Below are 18829 nucleotides of genomic sequence, written 5' to 3' on the forward strand. Positions count from 1 at the left end.
TGTTCATGCATTTTCGCAACATATTTGAAACACACAAGGTAGTGTCGAAGTACTGATCTTGCCAGGCTTCGGGCAGATAAGATCCAAAATCGACGCAAAACGTATGCCATCATTTGTTGCACTCCACCGTGAAGTGTTTGATTGTGAGAATCTCTAAATATGAGTAACGATATTGGACCCCCAGCGGATAAGGGGGTCAGAATATACCCGCGGTAGGTATGCCTGTCGTAAGAGGCGACTAAAATACCAGATTCAAGGGGTGTGTAGCGCAACCCTTCAGGTTGCCAGCGCAATATATAGCTTCTCCAAACCCAATTGTCAACCTCACCTATCCGGGGCGAATCCTGTTTCACTAACAGACGAGGCTCTGGCGACCCCAAGCTCCTCATGGAACTTGGGGGTGGGGAGGGAGGGGATGGCCTGAAGGTTTAATGTGGCCACATAAATCGTTCCCAAGATGGTCGGGCTAGCACCTTAATGGTGCTGTGGTACCGGAGCGTACCGGATCTGTATCCGGCAAAGGACCATCACACCGATAACACTCCCCAAAGCCTTCGGGGAGCAACCTTATCGCTACAACAACAACAACAACAACAACAGTAACGATATTGGATTTTGCTTAGTTAGCACTATTGGAAGTTTACTGTCGTAGGCAATGTTGGCCTTAGAGAGTCGGCCTCCGACTCGAAGTATATTGTTGTCGTCAAGAAACGGAGCAAGTTGTAGGAGGCGATTGTTTTTGCCTAACGTGTTCTTCTTTGATAAACAGTCGATTTCAATTGCAAAGTCGACACGTTGGACTACTTTGACGATAGTGCTAAGTGCTCGCTTTAACTCGTACGATTTTAAAAATCCTGTTTCGTGGCTTACATTCTCTTGCGTATGCTGTTTGCGTTTCTTCACAGCTGATTTAAGCGAATTATAAAACCGAAAAATGTAACCTGTAATGCGAAGAAGCTTCGAAAGAGTAGAGTATTTAGTAATTAAAGAAAAATATTCAAGCTTATCTGAGGTCACAGCGGTATGTAAATTAAAATTTTGTGTCGGCCAGCGAGATGGAGTTGCTATCCATGATGGTCCATTTCACCACAGCACATGTGTACGAAGTTTTGAAGGTGTTAGACCTCGTGTTAAACAGTCGGCTGGATTTTCGCTAGTTGAAACGTATTTCCATTGAGATGTGCTGGATTGCCGTTGAATCTCAGCAACCCTATTTGCGACATATACTGCCCACCGATTCGAATGACTTCGAATCTAACTTAGAACAGTGGTGCTGTCGGTCCAGTAGTAAGTAGTTCTAAGATTTGACGTGAAGTAAGTTTTTATTGTGGCCATTAGTTTTACCAGAAGTGTTGCTGCACATAATTCAAGTCGAGGAATGGATACGGCTATAAGCGGCGCTATCTTTGTTTTCGATTGTATTAATGTTGATGAGAGAACGCCATATGTGCATACTACTGCATAAACTACAGCACCGTAAGCGGCTTGAGAGGCGTCGCAAAACCCGTGTAAATCAACTGTACTTGTTTGTTTGCAGCCAATTCATCTTGAAATCTTGATTTGCTCTAGCTCTTTCAATGATTGACGATATCGAACCCATTCTGAATGAAGTTGAAGTGGAAGCGGATCTTGCCAATGTAGTCCTTCTAACCATAATTTTTGAAATATAATTTTTGCAATGATAGTGGTAGGTGCTAGCCAACCAAGAGCTTGGTCGCTTCAGAAAGAATGCTGCTTTTAGTTACGGTGGCAGAAAATTCAAAGTTAATTTTGAAGTAGAAATTAACATCTTTTGTTTCCCAATGAAGTCCAAGCGCTTTTACCAAATTTTCGGAAGTTACCTCGAATGAGTGATGCTTTTCAATGTGGTCTAGTGGAATAGATTCCAGCAACTCTGCAGAGTTAGAGTTCCACTTCCTTAAATTGAAACCACCACTTTTGGTAAGCATCGTCTGCTGTAGGTATAATTTGGTTACGTCTTGAATAGAGTCTCCACCTGAAAGTATATCGACGTAGCTGTCAGTTAAGAGGATCTTACTTGCAAGTGGATATGAGCTCCGCTCATCATTTGCTAGCTGATGTAGCACACGTATGGCCAAGAACGGCGCTGAAGCAGTACCATAAGTAACTATGCAGAGTTTGTATATTTTTATTGGTTTTGTAGGAGCGTCCCTCCAGAGTATACATTGGAACAGCTGGTGTTCTTCACAGATATTGATCTGTCGAAACATTTTTTCTACGTCGGCGGTAAAAGCTATGCGATGTTGTCTCCATCGAGACAATATAAGCGGCAAACTATTTTGTAAAGCAGTTCCTGCAGCGAGTTCCAGGTTAAGGGAGGTTTGGTTTTGATGATGATTTCCGCCATCGAATACTATTAACTGAGTAGTACTGCTGCTGTCTCTCAATACACCGTGATGACGGAGGAAATATGAGTTAGCTGGAAGATCTTGGGGATAATCTCCGATTTCCTTCATGTGACCTAAACGAACGTACTTCTCCATAAAATCTCTATAAAGCCTCGAAAACTCAGGTTGAGATCTGAATCGTTTTACGAACTGATTCAGTCTTCGAAATGCGTTAAAATTGGTGTGACTGAAAGTTGGTAACTCATTTTGCAAAACAAGACGTTTGAATGGCACGTAGACCTGATATCGACCAGTGTCGTCACGAGAGTGAGTTTCCACAAAATGTTTCTCTACTGCAGCTTCCTCAGTAGAAATTAGCGGAAGGTCCACCATATCTTCTTGTTCCCAAAACAGACGCAGTTGGTTATCGATGGAATCGATTGACGATAAATTTGCAGAAAGATTGTACTCATTAAAATTGGTTTTTACTGGACCTGAAATCATCCACTCAAAGTAGGTTTCTTGCAGTAGTAAACCATTTTCACATTTTATCATTCCCGAGAGCAAAATGTTACAATAAAGCTCAGCACCCAAAATAAAATCGATTTTAGATGGAGAATTGAGTTCTGGATCTGCAAGGAATACGTTTGGTAAATCCTTCAAGTAATTGGGATCAATTGCAGTAGGAGAGTATGTTGTAACCCTTGGCAGTAAAAGAATTTGGCATTCTGGATTAAAGTGCTTGTTGTAAGCTGACCGCAAACTTATGTACAAGAGCCTTGAAAGAAAACGGTTGCAGCTTTAGAGGTGTTAGATACGCCAGATTGGTGATAGTTGTGAGTTGAGTTTCCAATTGAGGAATCGCTGTGAAGTAATGTATGATGCATGCTTCCACATACTTTGCATCGGATTGTTGTTGAACTGTTACTGTAGGTGTGACCCTTACCTAAACAGTTCATGCACAGTTTGTTTTGTTTAACGAACTCCTTTTTATCCACTGCTGGAAATGCAGCGAATTTAAAACATTTATAAAGAAAATTGTTTTGTTGACAGCAGGAACAACTGTTATTGGCAGTGGCAGTTGTTGCTGTAAGTACTGATTTTGCGTAAGCACCACGCCGTAAATCTTTATGGGAATTGACAGGAATTTTTACCAGTTTCGCAATAGGAAGCCCTTCTTCAACAAACTCTAATGCCTTGTAAGTGGAATCTAAAAATTTAAGAAATTCTTTCGCTTGTGGGATGTCAGTGCTGCCGTGAATTGATTGCTCCCATTCCTTTCGAGTTTGCTTGTCAATTTTTTGGGTTAAGAAAAACATAAGAATTGGATCCCAGTTCGAGGTGTCCACCTCTAATGTTCTTAAAAGCGCCAAGAAATTGCGTGTATTATGTCTAGCAATTGTTATATAGTACGAAGACGCCCGTCTGTGTTTTCAGCATTAACCAATTTTCTTAGAATTTGGTCAACGAGTTTGCGTTTGTTGTGATACCGATTCACGAGCGCAGCCCAAGCTGGTTCATAACTGGTATTTGTAGCTGGATACTCCTCTACCATTTTTTTGGGAGTTCCAGTACACGAACCCTTTAAATAAAAATATTTTTGCACCTGTGTTAGGTTGGTATTGTTGTGTACGAGCAATAGAAACATGTCGCGGAACAGAATCCACTCGAAGTAGTCCCCTGAGAACGTAGGAATATCGATTTTAGGCAAGCGAGCGGCTGCTGAAATGGTATCGTTGCGTGAAGTAGTGGCGGCAAATGTACTGTTTGCGCCAGGTGTACCAATTGTAAGTCGTAACAGTTTTGATTTGAAATTGATAAAAAGATCATAGCAGTCGCAAAAGATATCATCTTTTAGATAAGGAACTTCGGCATCAGCAATAGAGTTTGATCGTACTTCCGCGCATATGTCGTCGTGGCCTTGCTTAAAAGTACGGAACAGCAATTCAATTTCTGTAAGAAGGCCTTGTATAAGACCCGCAGTTTTTGATGCAGCGGGTTTTTCGTCAAAGTTTTTTAGGAACATTTGTAGTTGCTTGTATGTCTTTCGCTGGTCCTCGATCATCGAATCGACGGTGGCCATTTTAGAAAAGTTTATAAAATGTATAGATATAAAAGAGGTTAGGTAATCCGCGTGATTACTTTTCTTTACTTAGCTGGTAAGTTTGGCAATTGATGTGGGATGATTGTAGAATCAGTTATTCCCCGGTTTCGGCACCATTTAATGTTGGATACATTAATAGAAAAAAAAGAACTCACTACATTGATTTTAGCGCATTAAAAAATAAAACTCAACACGATGAATTTTTGCTGCTGATATATTTTTTTTTTTTTTTTGGTCAAAGTAGTGATGGTTAACAAGTAGTGCTGATGAATCCTTGATATTAAGATTAATCGATAAATTTTAGGAGTAGGATTAGTAAAGTACAAGGTGAGATAAGTAAGCAATGTGGATAAAACAAAGTAAGTAGGTTGATGAAAACCAAACAAATATATTTTGGGGACTAGATAAGGCAGGTGAGTCGACCCAAAGGTCCGAGGAGTCAACCAAATTACTACCGCGGAACTCGGGCTAGTACCAAAAGTATTGAATAATACTTTATTCATCAGAGAAACTACCCAATGGCTGGCATTGGCTTTGTTATTTAACTTAATATAAATAAAATAATTTCCTCCGAATTCTTGCTTGAACATAGTTTCACCAAGTCACCTAGTTCGACATTGATAACACACAGAGCTTATATACTAGGTTTCCACCGAACCCCATTTCCGTGCTTGTCAGTTTCAACCGACTGCTAAAACATGTTTAAGAATGTCGGAAGAGATATCGAACAGACAGCTTACTACTTCAATAATCCGAAAGTGAAAATCAAAAATTTCATTTCCACCGAAAGATATTTTCCGCAAAACAGTTGGCAAACACGGATATTGGGTTTGTTGAATCTGTAGAATATACATAAATCAATTTTAGAAATTTCAAATAACCACCGATCACGAAACTGAGTGAAAAAGTAAGAGTACAATTTTACCAATTATTTGTTGACTTTATTTAAAAAAAAAAATCATAAACGTTTCACTTCATGTTAAATAGACTTACGTGTATGCATGTGGCTTTACGTATAAGTTGCTTTAAAATTTTAATATGTCTTATGTACGTAGATACCATCGAAGCCATGTAGCAATATATTAAAAGATATACATTCCTTATATGTAAATATGAATATCATCCTTTTGAGGACCAATCTATATCGGCTTCCCGTTTGGCAACGACATATTTTAGCAAATGACTAAAGAACTTACTGTCTAAGAATTTTTTTCAAAACCGCCAAATTCTAAGATTCTGAATGACATCCCAAACTAAACAGTTGAAGCAGTACTACGCTTACTCATTAAAGGGACGTGCCAGCCCAAAAACCGGAATAGGGCTAATATGAATTGTATGAATTGTCATACTCAAGAAATCTTCTTCGCTTTCAAGTACATGTTTCCATTTTTCAAGTATGAGGTCGCTTTGATGTTAAGCAGTGATTTAGCCCACTTAAGTATGCATAATTCATTATTTACAAACACTATTAGCCTTGATTGGAATCTAAAAAAAAACAAGAAAGGCTAAGTTCGGGTGTAACCGAACATTATATACTCAGCTGAGAGCTTTGGAGACAAAATAAGGGAAAATCACCATGTAGGACAATGAGCCTAGGGTAACCCTGGAATGTGTCTGTATGACATGGGTATGAAATGAAAGGTATTAAAAGAGTATTTTAAAAGGGCCATAGTTCTATAGGTGGACGCCATTTCGGTATATCGCCATAAAGGTGGATCATGGGTGACTCTAGAATGCGTTTGTACGATATGGGAATCAAATGAAAGGTGTTAATGAGTATTTAAAACGGAGTGGACCTTAGTTCTATAGATGAACGCCTTTTCGAGATAACGCCATAAAGGTGGGCCAGGGGTGACTCTATAATGTGCTTGTACGATATGGTATCAAATTAAAAGGGAGTGGCGCTTAGTTCTATATGTGAAAGCGTTTTCGAGATATCGATCAAAATGTGGACCAGGGCGACCCAGAACATCATCTGTAGGGTACCGCTAATTTATTTTTATATGTAATACCACGAACAATATTCCTGCCAAGATTAAAGGGCTTTTGATTTCGCCCTGTAGAACTTTCATTTTCTTCTACATAATATGGTAGTTATCACACCCATTTTACAAAGTTTTTTCTAAAGTTATTTTTTGCGTCAATAAACCAATCCAATTACCATGTTTCATCCCTTTTTTCGTATTTGGTATAGAATTATGGCATTTTTTTAATTTTTCGTAATTTTCGATATCGAAAAAGTGGGCGTGGTCATAGTGGGATTTCGGCCATTTTTTATACCAAGGTAAAGTGAGTTCAGATAAGTACGTGAACTAAGCTTAGTAAAGATATATCGATTTTTGCTCAAGTTATCGTGTTAACGGCCGAATGGAAGGACAGACGGTCGACTGTGTATAAAAACTGGGCGTGGCTCCAACCGATTTCGCCCACTTTCACAGAAAACAGTTATCGTCATAGAATCGATGCCCCAACCAAATTTCACAAGGATTGGTTAATTTTTGTCCGACTTTAGGCATTAAAAGTATTCTAGACAAATTAAATGAAAAAGGGCGGAGCCACGCCCATTTCCAAATTTTATTTTATTTTTGTATTTTGTTGCACTGGAGTTGAATGTTGACATAATTTACTTATATACTATAAAGATGTTCAATTTTTTGTTAAAATTTGACTTTAAAAAAATTTTTGTTTAAAAAGTGGGCGTGTTCTTCATCTGATTTTGCTAATTTTTATATAGCACATATATAGTAATAGTAATAACGTTCCTACCAAATTTCATCATGATACCTTCAACGACTCCCAAATTACAGCTTGCAAAACTTTTAAATTACCTCATTTTAAAAGTGGGCGGTGCCACGCCCATCGTCCAAAATTGTACTAATTTTCTATTCTGCTTCATAAGGTCAAACCACCTACCGAGTTTCATCACTTTATGCGTCTTTGGTAATGAATTATCGCATTTTTTCGGTTTTTTTTAATTTTCGATATCAAAAAAGTGGGCGTGGTTATAGTCCGATTTCGTTCATTTTGAATAGCGATCTGAGATGAGTGCCCAGGAATCTACGTACCAAATTTCATCAAGCTATCTCAAAATTTACTCAAGTTATCGTGTTAACGGACAGACGGACGGACATGGCTCAATCAAATTTTTTTTCGATACTGATGATTTTGATATATGGAAGTCTACATCTATCTCGATTCCTTTATACCTGTACCACCAACCGTTATCCAACCAAAGCTAATATACTCTGTGTGCAAAGCACGCTGAGTATAATAGTAAGTGTTCATAAACAAATTACTTTTCAGTGGCTTCGAAATTCGCGCTGATGCCTAGTTAGATCTGATTGATAGATTGATAAGTGGCTAAAAACTACATATGAATTCATTAGCTCATTAATGAACTTCATCAGGAAGAATGTGTTTAGTTGATATTGGTATAATTTTTACATATGCAAGTACATACACGCTTACGTATTATGTACACATTTATGTTTATAGATATATTAGATCTATTATCTGTAGAGTTTTTGCCCCTGCCAAAATACCTACTATTACCCAACTGTTGTTTTGCTATTATTAATAAGTATATAGATATTCTTGTACGTAAATATGTATACAAAATCCAATCATATAAGATAGCTTTGATAATTTTTCTTTTGCACATATCGCGATTGTTTAAATAATAAATTCAGCGAAATCTTACCTTATCGCACTGATACAAATGTATCAACAACTGTTTTATTTCGCAATTACCAACAGCCATATGCAGTGGGGGGTTTACGTATTCATATCGTTATAAGTAATCTGTTTATTGTACCTTTATTTTGTCTTATTTTTATGTTGTATTAAAAACCATTTAAAAAGAAAGCTAGAAAGATATTGTTAGCTTTCGTTTAGACTTTTAGCTTACCCAATTGTTTAAACATTTCATGTTTTCCCTTAGTCATATCTCACGTGCTTATACATTTCCACATACACTGGCGTTGGAAAAAAGATAAGCAAAATTCAATATATTATTAGTCTAATTAATCATCATTATCATTAATTGGTTCTTTACCGCCTAAGCGATTTCGCCGTTTCGTAACAAGCCAAGCCAATTTTCATGTACACACTGTCCGACCAAAAAATATTTTTTTTCTCAAAAAACTGTTATCGATAACGTTTTTAGCGGACATTTTTAGGTCGGACAGGGTATACACACAAACATTTTTTTAGTTGGTCATGAAAAAAACCTTAAAAATCAAAGTAAAAAAATTAAATTTCGCAGGCTGGAAAATTATTTTTTTTGGGTATGCGTAGTGGAACTTTTTTCCTGAGCCCAAATCCCATCGAAAAATCTATGGCGCGATATCGGTTAACTTTCGTCCATACAAATCGACACAGGTTACTTCCCCCACCTGCCTCTCCAAACTCAGTGGAGGTCTCCGTCTTCGTCATCTTTATATATTCTCATAAAAAGACCTTGCCAGTGAAGCCTTTGAGCCTAGGAACGAGCGAAAAGATGAATTTTTGGTGAGATTATTTTCGTGGAACTCCGAGTTTTTACCAAACCATTGCCTAGGGCCAAAACCAGAACTTAGGACCTTTGGAATGAGTACATGCAATCAAAATTAAGAAAGCTTTTATTATTATACAAGCATTTTTAAAATAAAATAGTTCCCTAATGACTTTATCCAGAAATTAAACCACACCCTAATATACATATAGAACTATTTCATTATGGGAAGCGCAATAAAGCCACATTGCTTTATTTCCTATGACTTTATCGCACTTAACCAACATAATGGCTTCATCAATAAAAATTGCAATACCAAAATTTATGCATTAAATTGGGAAAGTAAGAGATAAAAACTTCTTAAAAGTTATGCAGATACACCAAAATTAAGTCAGAAAACGTTTGGTGGGTCTGCTAGTAACGATATTTAAACAAAACAAGTTAATATTGTGATAAGATAGCGGACATGAAATTCACCAAATCAGAAAAAAACAAAATTGCGTTGGAAGAGTTCCGTGACTCTTATTAGGTTTCCAGAGGTTAGATGTTGATAACAACGCTTAAGATCCTTAATCCTGAATATGTAGTTAATTAAACTTGTAAATACTTGACAAATAAATATTCTAGGTACATTCGAACGTAAACTTAAAACCTTAATTCTCTTTAAAGTAAATACCACACGCCCAATGCGTGAAAAGTTTGCGTATTCCGAACAAGTGGAGTAGTGAAGGGGGGAAGGGGGAATCGCGCCAAATGGTCCGCGAAGCACAACTTAAACTTATAAAATGCATGAATATATTCGGAACACTTGCGACATGTTGTGGAATAATTTAAAGCATATATCTTTTTTTCTCACGTTCAACGTTACGCTGGGAATTATTAAAAAATGCTTTAACAAAAACTGTCAAACATGAATCTGAAACACGATGGAGCGACAGAATACAAGCGGTTAGCGTTATCGTCGATGAGCTAGAGAATGTAGTAGAATACTTAGGACAATTAGCAGAGAATACTAACACCACAAGTGACAACAGAAGCGAAGCTACAATTCTGTTGCATAATATACTAAATTTTAGTTGCATAACATTAGTTCATTTCTGGTATGAAATCTTAAAGAGGATTGATCGTGTGCAGCTCAGATTACAATATCCGGGGATGAACTTTAAAGAAGCGTATCATTATCTTAAATCATTAGCAACTGAACTATCCGAAATTCGAGACACTCTCTGTGAAGAAGCAATAGAAAAGCGAAGTCTCTTTGTGAAAAATGGGATATTGATATAATAAAACGTGTAAGAAGGCGCCGCAAAAAGCCCGAATAATCGGCTAGAGATGTTGATTTTTCCGCAGAATGTGAAATTTCTTGCGTTATGTGTGTGTTCTCAATCGTCTTCAACAAGAAATACGTACAAGATTACATGACTAAATGACCTTAATTTTAGATTTGGATTTCTCTTAGACGTTGGAAATTTGTTAAACAAGGATAACAACGACTTAGAAAGAAATTGTAAGAGCTTGTGTGAATTTTATAATACAGATTTCGATGGAACAGAACTTTTTATCGAAATAACTGCAAAAGAAAGAAATTGAACCTAAAACTCCGTTACAATTACTTACTTTTATAATCTCGGAAAAACATCTTCTCCATGTTTTTCCAAACTTGCGAGTGGCACTTCAAATACTCTTGACTATCTCAGTACAAATTGCTAGCTGCGAACGTTCATTTAGCAAATTAAAACTGATTTTGACATAATTACGATGAACGATGGGGCAAGCTCACCTAAGTGACCTAACATTATTATGTATGGAAAAAGAAAAATTTGAAATGATACATTTTGATGATATCAGTGATATATGTATATGGGGTATTCCATCTCATTTCGACCAATTTTGAACCCGACCCCTTTAGAATTGGCTGAAAGTTTTTCTTCTTTTTCTAGCTTACGAAAGGCGTTTTTCAGAATTTTTTAAAATTTTTTCATCCAACTCAAAAAAAGTTATGAATTTAAAAAAAACACCGTTTTTGTTTTCAAAATGCTATAACTTTTTCAAAAATTAACCGTTTGGGATCTTTTTTTTTTTTTTAATTTGTTTTTATACTCAGTTGAGCAGAGCTCACAGAGTATATTAACTTTGATTGGATAACGGTTGGTTGTACAGGTATAAAGGAATCGAGATAGATATAGACTTCCATATATCAAAATCATCAGGATCGAAAAAAACTTTGATTGAGCCATGTCCGCCCGTCCGTCCGTCTGCCCGTTAACACGATAACTTGAGTAAATTTTGAGGTATCTTTATGAAATTTGGTATGTAGATTCCTGGGCACTCATCTCAGATCGCTATTTAAAATTAACGATATCGGACTATAACCACGCCCACTTTTTCGATATCGAAAATTTCGAAAAACCGAAAAAATGCGATAATTCATTGCCAAAGGCGGATAAAGCGATGAAACTTGGTAGATGGGTTGACGTTATGACGTAGAATAGAAAATTAGTAAGATTTTGGACACGGGGCGTGGCACCGCCCACTTTTACAAGAAGGTAATTTAAAAGTTTTGCAAGCTGTAATTTGGCAGTCGTTGAAGATATCATGATGAAATTTGGCAGGAACGTTACTACTATTACTATATATGTGCTAAATAAAAATTAGCAAAATCGGATGAAGAACCCGCCCACTTTTTAAAAAAATTTTTTTAAAAGTCAAATTTTAACATAAAATTTAATATCTTTACTGTATATAAGTAAATTAAGTCAAAATTCAACTCCAGTAATGATATGATGCAACAAAATACAAAAATAAAAGAAAATTTCAAAATGGGCGTCGCTCCGCCCATTTTCATTTAGTTTGTCTAGAATACTTTTAATGCCATAAGTCGAACAAAAATTTCCCAATCCTTCTAAAATTTGGTAGGGGCATAGATTCTATGACGATAACTGTTTTCTGTGAAAATGGGCGAAATCGGTGGAAGCCACGCCCAGTTTTTATACACAGTCCACCGTCTGTCCTTCCGCTCGGCCGTTAACACGATAACTTGAGCAAAAACCGATATTATAAACTTAGTCCACGTACTTACCTGAACTCACTTTATCTTGGTATAAAAAATGGCCGAAATCCGACTATAACCACGCCCACTTTATCGATATCGAAAATTACGAAAAATGAAAAAAATGCCATAATTCTATATCAAATACGAAAAAAGGGATGAAACATGGTAATTGGATTGGTTTCTTGACGCAAAATATAACTTTAGAAAAAACTTTGTAAAATGGGTGTGACACCTACCATATTAAGTAGAAGAAAATGAAAAGTTCTACAAGGCGAAATCAACAGCCCTTGGAATCTTGGCAGGAATACTGTCCGTGGTATTGCATATATAAATAAATTAGCAGTTCCCGACAGATGATTTTCTGGTCACCCTGGTCCACATTTTGGTCGATATCGCGAAAACGCCTTCACATATACATCTAAGGGCCACTCGCTTTTAAAAACCTCATTAATACCTTTAATTTGATATCCATATCGTACAAACACATTCTAGACTCACCCCTGGCCCACCCTAATGGCGATATCTCGAAAAGGCGTCCACCTATAGACCTAATGCCCACTCCCTCTTAAAATGCTCAGTAACACCTTTCGTTTGATACCCATATCGTACAAACATTCTAGAGTCACCCTTGGTCCACCTTTATGGCGATATCTAGAAAAGGCGTCCACCTATAGAACTAAGGATTACTCCCTTTTAAAATATTCATTACCACCTTTCATTTGATACCCATATCGTACAAAAGCATTCTAGAGTCACCCCTGGCCCACCCTAATGGCGATATCTCGAAAAGGCGTCCACCTATAGACCTAATGCCCACTCCCTCTTAAAATGCTCCGTAACGCCTTTCGTTTGATACCCATATCGTACAAACATTCTAGAGTCACCCCTGGCCCACCCTAATGGCGATATCTCGAAAAGGCGTCCACCTATAGACCTAATGCCCACTCCCTCTTAAAATGCTCAGTAACACCTTTCGTTTGATACCCATATCGTACAAACACATTCTAGAGTCACCCCTGGCCCACCCTAATGGCGATATCTCGAAAAGGCGTCCACCTATAGACCTAATGCCCACTCCCTCTTAAAATGCTCAGTAACACCTTTCATTTGATACCCATATCGTACAAACATTCTAGAGTCACCCTGGTCCACCTTTATGGCGACATCTCGAAAAGGCGTCCACCTATAGAACTAAGGATTACTACCTTTTAAAATACTCATTACCACCTTTCATTTGATACCCATATCGTACAAACCAGGGATGCACCTTAACGTTAAGCTAATCGTTTATCAAAAAATTTCCACCGTTTCCGTTGAAACACTTCGAAATATTATCGATAAAGAAATTATCAAGATAAATTGTATCTCGTTTTTAACCGAAACGAAAAGCTTTCGTTAACGTTAAAAACGTTAACAAAAACGTGATACTTTATGTTTGAATTGTGCTGGCAATGCTATAGCCATGGTGAAGCCGTAAGATGGCAACAACGAGTGTACATACACACACAAACTCTATGTAATTTGTTTGTGTAATTCGTTGGTGGTAATGTCAAAAATACTCTGAGAAATGTTTGTACTGTCAAAATTCATGAGAAAAGTTGCAATCAGCTTGGCTAATGCTTTCACCTTTAATGACTCCGCCATCAATCAGCTTTGCCAGCATAGTTTGAAATTAATAATCAACATAAACGATTTGATTTCGTTTTGATATGGCAGAAAACGAAACGAAATCATTTCGTTAATTTGACGATCTTAACGTTAATAAACGAAACGAAATGACTTCGTTTCGTTTATTAACGTTGATTATCGTAACGAAATGATATCGTTTCGTTGGTTAAGCATGCCTGGTACAAACACATTCTAGAGTCACCCCTGGCCCACCCTAATGGCGATATTTCTAAAAGGCGTCCACCTATAGACCTAATGCCCGCTCCCTCTTAAAATTCTCAGTAACACCTTTCATTTGATTCCCATATCGTACAAACACATTCTAGAGTCACCCCTGGTCCACCTTTATGGCGATTTCTCGAAAAGGCGTTCACCTATAGAACTAAAGCCCATTCCCTTTTAAAATACTCATTACCACCTTTCATTTGATACCCATATCGTACAAACACATTCTAGAGTCACCCCTGGCCCACCTTAATGGCGATATCTCGAAAAGGCGTCCACCGATAGACCTAAGGCCCACTCCCTCTTAAAATGCTCAGTAACACCTTTCATTTGATACCCATATCGTACAAACAAATTCTAGGGTCAGTCCTGGTCCACCTTTATGGCGATATCCCTAAATGGCGTCCATCTATAGAACTATGGCCTACTCTCTCTTAAAATACTCTTTAATACCTTCCATTTGATACACATGTCATACAACCACATTCCAGGGTTACCCTAGGTTCATTTTCCTTCATGGTGATTTTCCTTATTTTGTCTCCATAGCTCTCAACTGAGTATGTAATGTTCGCTTACACCCGAACTTAGCCTTCCTTAATTGTTAAATGTACTTTTCGGAAAAAATACAAAAAAATGTTTAAAGTTTTTTTTTTTAATTTTTCAGTTTTTCGAGATTTTTCGAATTTCGCCATTTTTTTTCTTTTTTCATAAAAAACTTCAATGAATTCTGCAATCATCCCCACAAATCCCGGAGTGGGCCGATTTTTTTTTTAAATATTTTTTTATTTAATTGAAAAAAAAATTTTCAAAAATAAATTTTTTTTTTATCAATTTTATTTATATAACAAAAAAATGTAAGAAAATGATTTTTAAGTAATTTTTTTTTTATATATTATGGTAATCTACGATTAAAATGACTCGCTTTCGCTGTCCAGCAACTGCATTAGGCCGGTATACACATAGATTCGTATGCAATACTTATCTAGAATACTTAAAAATCATTTTCTTACATTTTTTTGTTATATAAATAAAATTGATAAAAAAAATTTTTTTTTTCAATTAAATAAAAAAAAAATAAAAAAAAAAAATCGGCCCACTCCGGGATTAGTGGGGATGATTGCAGAATTGATTGAAGTTTTTTTATGAGAAAAAAAAATGGCGAAATTCCAAAAATCTCGAAAAACTGAAAAATTAAAAAAAAAAAACTTTAAAAATTTTTTGTATTTTTTCCGAAAAGTACATTTAAAAACAAATTTAAAAAAAAAAAGATCCCAAACGGTCAAATCAAAAAACGTCTTTCGTAAGCTAGAAAAAGAAGAAAAACTTTCAGCCAATTCTAAAGGGGTCGGGTTCAAAATTGGTTGAAATGGGATGGAATACCCCATATATACATATATTGATATTTAAAAAAATATTTGGCCCGAACGCAAGAAAACCTAACTACACCACTGTTCTGAAGTTAAATCTTTTGTTAAAAACGCAAAAAAAATATGGTAACATTTTGAATTATATGATTTTGCTTGAAAAAAGTGATAAAAATTCGGATCTGCTTTCTTAAAAGCGTAAAACAGGGTGTAAAATCGTCATATGTATGTCATCTTACAGTCGTTCGAAGAGAAATATGGCTTTCTTATTGGATCATGTTGATTGTAAAGACGGAACAAGTTTTGTCTCATATTATCATTAATTGGTGATTTATCGCCTACACCCCATCCCCAAACAAAAAAAAAATCATAGTTAGTTATCTTCACTAGGCCCCATATAAAATACATTGCTATCGCCATTGGGCTTTTGAGAGCTTTTAGGCCCATATTTCAATAAAACAAACGTTTTTTCTTTTACGAGTTTCGACGAAACATCGCGGTTTCTTAAGGAATAACATCTGTTTTTGTTGTTGTTGTTTTAGCTATAAAGACACTTCCTGAAGGTTGTGGGGAGTATTATCGATGTTGATGGTCATTTGCCTGATAAAGATCCGGTTACAAGCACCATTAAGGTACTAGCCCGACTATCTCGGGTACAATTTATTATGACCACATTGAAACTTCTAGGCCATCCCACCCCCACGCCGTAGCTTCATGAGGAACTTGGGGTCGGCAGAGCCTCAGCTGCTAAAGAAACAGGATTCGTCACCGGTAGATGGGGTTGGCAATTGGGTTGAAGAAGCTCTAAATTGCGCTGGTAAGCCCTTGAGAGGGTTGCGCTACACAACCCTTTGCATCATATGGGTATTTTAGTCGTCTCTTACGACAGACATACCTGCCGCGGACATATTCTAAGCCCTCTAATCCGCTGGGGGAAATCTTAATTGCTCTTGGTTTTGATAGACCGGAAAGTTATTGTGCATCATTGCGAGAGTTACATCATCGTTTGAAAAGTTAATCAACTGTTGCGAATCATCATTCACATATCATACACATAGAAAGTTATACATTTGAATATGAACAGTATCATTGCGTGCATTAGAGTGCGCCCGATTTTGCCACTTTACCCTAGAGAGCGTCATCACTTTGAAACTTTAATCATCAAAGCGTGGTCGTGGAAAAATAAAATTGTATAAAAGAATGATGTGCAAATTCATAAAACTTTATACAAAATATTTGGGACATTTATTTTAGGGAGTTAGGGAGTATATATTCAAACGCTTGAGACTTGTTTTATGCTGATAACTAATTAACAAGTTTCTTTCCGTGTCATAATTTGAGAAAAATGTATTGAAAAACCAAAAACCTCCGGCCTATTTCAGATAAAGAGACACCATAGCACAGGAGGAAAACGGGACAGATCCGTAAATTAAGGCTTAATGGAATGCAAATCGCTAATATCATGAATGCAATACAATCTTAACATCAATCAATTCTTGAAAACAAGGTCCCTTGTTGCCATTCATTAAAAAGCAATATGATTTTAGTGCAGCGTGAGTATTTGTCACGAGAAACTGAAATGCGATACAGCCTCCCAATTAAGTTTAAACGAAATCTTTCGCCGTCGGCAATGTTGACTGGACGGTCAATAAATACGTCTCATAGACTGAGTGTGTCCTTCGGCTGAAATTATGAACATATCATACCTTTTTTCTGCTTTAAGACTACTTATGTTTATTTATAAGAAGTAATTATAACAGCAAACTTTCATTACCCTTGTTGCATGGCTCTCCGTTATGCGACTTAAAAATTTTTCTGAAGTACACTATATAATATACCAGCTTTATTCGGCGTACGTTCTAACCACGGAGAACGAATGAATGTTGCGTTATTTTTTCTGTTTTGTTTGTTGATAATTTAGTATATTGTTCTCTAAATTGAACTGAATTTTGTACGTCTATTTTATTATTGTATCTTATTGTGGGTACACAATATTTTTGGTTTTTTCGTTCGGTGCAAAGATAAACAAATTTTTTTGCGTTCCAACTCTAGAGCAAGCAACATATAGCTGGCCATGGGAAAAGCATGGATTCTCTAAATTTAATCCTGCAACAGTAAGCTATGGTCCTTGTGCTTTGTTGATTGTAATTGCAAAAGCAAGACGTACAGGAAACTGTAAGCGCTTAAAATTGAGTGGCAAATCTGTAGGAATCATTTGGATCCGAGGTAGGAGCACATCTTCCCCTTGGCTTTTACCGCTGATGATTGTTGCTACGATTACATTCGGCATTAATTTCTAAACGCAAAGTCTGGTTCCATTGCACAATTTTGGTATGTCTAAATTCCGAAGAAGCCTGATTGGTTAGCCAATTTTCAAAGTTAATATATGCGCAGGCAATCCAGGTGGTTCTAAAGAGTTTAGAAATTCAATTGGATAATTCACAATTTGATCTCCATCTGTAACTGTGTTGTTCTAAGGTTGCTCGTTCGCACAGCAAAAAAAAATTAAAATTTAAAATTCTTAATTCTGAAATATGAAAAATATTCGTCTTGATCGAAGGAACCTACAGCCAAAATTTGGTGACGATTGAAGTGTGGGAAATAATTTCCATAAGGAACACACACACAGAATTTGATTTTTATAGAAGATGTAGATAGACTGAAGCTAACAAATTTTTTAACGGCGGCAGATTACTAAACGTCCAAAAGGAATAACAGCCAAACTTAGCAATGCAGTCAAACTTTAGGTGTTAAAATAACCTAAGTTTGTACGGCAGCCATAGTTCTGAAAAATTCCATTTGTAGGGAAGGTGCCACGCCCCTTTTTCCCAATTCTACATTTTACTGGAGGTATTAGGACTTATCGTCATATAGCTCCTTACCAATTTTCATTATCCTACCATTACTACATCCAGAGATATGCAGTATGATATATTCCATTAGTATGGAAGATGCCACGCCCCCTTTTTCCCAATTCCACATTTTCTTGGTGGTGTTAGGGATTGACCTCATATAACTCCTTACACAATTTCAATGTTCTGGCATGTATACCTTCAGAGTTATGCAGTACTAAAGATTCCATTCGTATGGGAAGTGCCACGCCCCTTTTATATATCGAAATTATTTTTAGCCTACAACCTTCGTGTTGATCGAAGGAACCTATAGCCAAAATTTGGTGATGTTTAAAGTGTGGGAAATACGTTTCCATAGCGAGCACACAGAGAATTTGATTTATATATATATATTGATATCATTATAATACTGTAACGAATTTAGGGAAATTCCGCTTATTTGCAACCTTCTGCTTACGTTCGTATCGCTAAACTCTTGAATAAAACACTCCAATATTCTGTATTACAAAATGGTATTTATTAGACTACTTTGAAAGTACTTCGCAATTAAACTTCACTTCGCAACTGATAGCGTGCTTAAATCAAACTGATTACTGAATACTCAGCTTTCGCTGCTTTTATACTCTGTGCCCAAATGTCTAGACGTTTCTTCTGCTAGAATTTTCTACTTGGTTACCAGCTATACGCCACCAGCTATAAACTACAGATACACGTTTATAGCCTC

At 36.7% G+C, this 18829-nt stretch overlaps 2 protein-coding genes across 2 annotated transcripts in view; both read left to right on the top strand.

Moving 5' to 3' along the window:
• The window catches only part of Krn (Keren), a 36210-nt gene that overhangs the window by 7320 nt on the left and 10061 nt on the right, over window positions 1–18829 (top strand). The window lies entirely within an intron of this gene.
• Window positions 1–18829, top strand: part of Ndfip (Nedd4 family interacting protein) — a 39584-nt gene that overhangs the window by 7319 nt on the left and 13436 nt on the right. The gene's annotated exons all lie outside the window — the stretch shown is intronic.

This window comes from Eurosta solidaginis, chromosome 5 (assembly GCF_040869045.1).
Source record: "Eurosta solidaginis isolate ZX-2024a chromosome 5, ASM4086904v1, whole genome shotgun sequence".
Taxonomy (NCBI): domain Eukaryota; kingdom Metazoa; phylum Arthropoda; class Insecta; order Diptera; family Tephritidae; genus Eurosta; species Eurosta solidaginis.